The following is a 3,296-nucleotide window of genomic DNA, read 5'->3' on the forward strand; positions in this document are numbered from 1 at the left end:
GACACGGACTGCTTCAGCGCAGGACTGGGTGACGTTATCCACTCCCCCCAAGCGAACCCCAGCACCTTGTCAAAGTCACGCCAGCGGGGAGATGTCCCTGTTTATTATATTCCCAGAGAAATTTCATTCACGTTGTCACAGGAGGTAGCAGCACTCAGTCAGAGAACAATAACTGGCGGTATCTCCAAAGGAGGGAATGATCAGTGACTCACTCACCATTTCTCAGCAGAGAAATGTCTCGAGAGAGAGAGAGAGAGTGACCTGTTCCAGAATCTGGGAATGTCTCACACACAGGCAAACACGGTGGCACAGTGTAGAGGGAGCTTTACTCTGTATCTAACCCCGTGCTGTACCTGTCCTGGGAGTGTTTGATGGGGGACAGTGTAGAGGGAGCTTTACTCTGTATCGAACCCCGTGCTGTACCTGTCCTGGGAGTGTTTGATGGGGACAGTGTAGAGGGAGCTTTACTCTGTATCTAACCCCGTGCTGTACCTGTCCTGGGAGTGTTTGATGGGGACAGTGTAGAGGGAGCTTTACTCTGTATCTAACCCCGTGCTGTTCCTGTCCTGGGAGTGTTTGATGGGGGACAGTGTAGAGGGAGCTTTACTCTGTATCTAACCCCGTGCTGTACCTGTCCTGGGAGTGTTTGATGGGGGACAGTGTAGAGGGAGCTTTACTCTGTATCTAACACCATGCTGTACCTGTCCTGGGAGTGTTTGATGGGGACAGTGTAGAGGGAGCTTTACTCTGTATCTAACCCCGTGCTGTACCTGTCCTGGGAGTGTTTGATGGGGACAGTGTAGAGGGAGCTTTACTCTGTATCTAACCCCGTGCTGTTCCTGTCCTGGGAGTGTTTGATGGGGGACAGTGTAGAGGGAGCTTTACTCTGTATCTAACCCCGTGCTGTACCTGTCCTGGGAGTGTTTGATGGGGACAGTGTAGAGGGAGCTTTACTCTGTATCTAACCCCGTGCTGTACCTGTCCTGGGAGTGTTTGATGGGGACAGTGTAGAGGGAGCTTTATTCTGTATCTAACCCCGTGCTGTACCTGTCCTGGGAGTGTTTGATGGGGACAGTGTAGAGGGAGCTTTACTCTGTATCTAACACCGTGCTGTACCTGTCCTGGGAGTGTTTGATGGGGACAGTGTAGAGGGAGCTTTACTCTGTAACTAACCCCGTGCTGTACCTGTCCTGGGAGTGTTTGATGGGGACAGTGTAGAGGGAGCTTTACTCTGTATCTAACCCCGTGCTGTTCCTGTCCTGGGAGTGTTTGATGGGGACAGTGTAGAGGGAGCTTTACTCTGTATCTAACCCCGTGCTGTACCTGTCCTGGGAGTGTTTGATGGGGGACAGTGTAGAGGGAGCTTTACTCTGTATCTAACCCCGTGCTGTACCTGTCCTACGAGTGTTTGATGGGGGACAGTGTAGAGGGAGCTTTACTCTGTATCTAACCCCGTGCTGTACCTGTCCTGGGAGTGTTTGATGGGGGACAGTGTAGAGGGAGCTTTACTCTGTATCCAACCCCGTGCTGTACCTGTCCTGGGAGTGTTTGATGGGGGGACAGTGTAGAGGGAGCTTTACTCTGTATCTAACCCCGTGCTGTACCTGTCCTGGGGGTGTTTGATGGGGACAGTGTAGAGGGAGCTTTACTCTGTATCCAACCCCATGCTGTACCTGTCCTGGGAGTGTTTGATGGGGACAGTGTAGAGGGAGCTTTACTCTGTATCTAACCCCGTGCTGTACCTGTCCTGGGAGTGTTTGATGGGGACAGTGTAGAGGGAGCTTTACTCTGTATCTAACCCCATGCTGTACCTGTCCTGGGAGTGTTTGATGGGGGGACAGTGTAGAGGGAGCTTTACTCTGTATCTAACCCCGTGCTGTACCTGTCCTGGGAGTGTTTGATGGGGGACAGTGTAGAGGGAGCTTTACTCTGTATCTAACCCCGTGCTGTACCTGTCCTGGGAGTGTTTGATGGGGGACAGTGTAGAGGGAGCTTTACTCTGTATCTAACCCCGTGCTGTATCTGTCCTGGGAGTGTTTGATGGGGGACAGTGTAGAGGGAGCTTTACTCTGTATCTAACACCGTGCTGTACCTGTCCTGGGAGTGTTTGATGGGGGACAGTGTAGAGGGAGCTTTACTCTGTATCTAACCCCGTGCTGTACCTGTCCTGGGAGTGTTTGATGGGGGGACAGTGTAGAGGGAGCTTTACTCTGTATCTAACCCCGTGCTGTACCTGTCCTGGGAGTGTTTGATGGGGGGACAGTGTAGAGGGAGCTTTACTCTGTATCTAACCCCGTGCTGTACCTGTCCTGGGAGTGTTTGATGGGGGACAGTGTAGAGGGAGCTTTACTCTGTATCTAACCCCGTGCTGTACCTGTCCTGGGAGTGTTTGATGGGGGGACAGTGTAGAGGGAGCTTTACTCTGTATCTAACCCCGTGCTGTACCTGTCCTGGGAGTGTTTGATGGGGACAGTGTAGAGGGAGCTTTACTCTGTATCTAACCCCGTGCTGTACCTGTCCTGGGAGTGTTTGATTGGGATAGTGTAGAGGGAGCTTTACTCTGTATCTAACTCCGTGCTGTACCTGTCCTGGGAGTGTTTGATGGGGACAGTGTAGAGGGAGCTTTACTCTGTATCGAACCCCGTGCTGTACCTGTCCTGGGAGTGTTTGATGGGGACAGTGTAGAGGGAGCTTTACTCTGTATCTAACCCCGTGCTGTACCTGTCCTGGGAGTGTTTTATGGGACAGTGTAGAGGGAGCTTTACTCTGTATCTAACCCCGTGCTGTACCTGTCCTGGGAGTGTTTTATGGGACAGTGTAGAGGGAGCTTTACTCTGTATCTAACTCCGTGCTGTACCTGTCCTGGGAGTGTTTGATGGGGGACAGTGTAGAGGGAGCTTTACTCTGTATCTAACCCCGTGCTGTACCTGTCCTGGGAGTGTTTGATGGGCGACAGTGTAGAGGGAGCTTTACTCTGTATCTAACCCCGTGCTGTACCTGTCCTGGGAGTGTTTGATGGGGGACAGTGTAGAGGGAGCTTTACTCTGTATCTAACCCCGTGCTGTACCTGTCCTGGGAGTGTTTGATGGGGGACAGTGTAGAGGGAGCTTTACTCTGTATCTAACCCCGTGCTGTACCTGTCCTGGGAGTGTTTGATGGGGGACAGTGTAGAGGAGTGCGGAACCTAAGTTGTTGAGATTCTGGATTGGGAGAGGGGGTTGTTTTTGGGGGGATTAGCTGCTCAGTCAGTGCTCCAGTTCTGTAACCTGTATTGTTGTCCCAATCCCACAGCAAGT

This window comes from Mustelus asterias, unplaced genomic scaffold (genome assembly GCF_964213995.1).
Source record: "Mustelus asterias unplaced genomic scaffold, sMusAst1.hap1.1 HAP1_SCAFFOLD_3261, whole genome shotgun sequence".
NCBI classification, from domain to species: domain Eukaryota; kingdom Metazoa; phylum Chordata; class Chondrichthyes; order Carcharhiniformes; family Triakidae; genus Mustelus; species Mustelus asterias.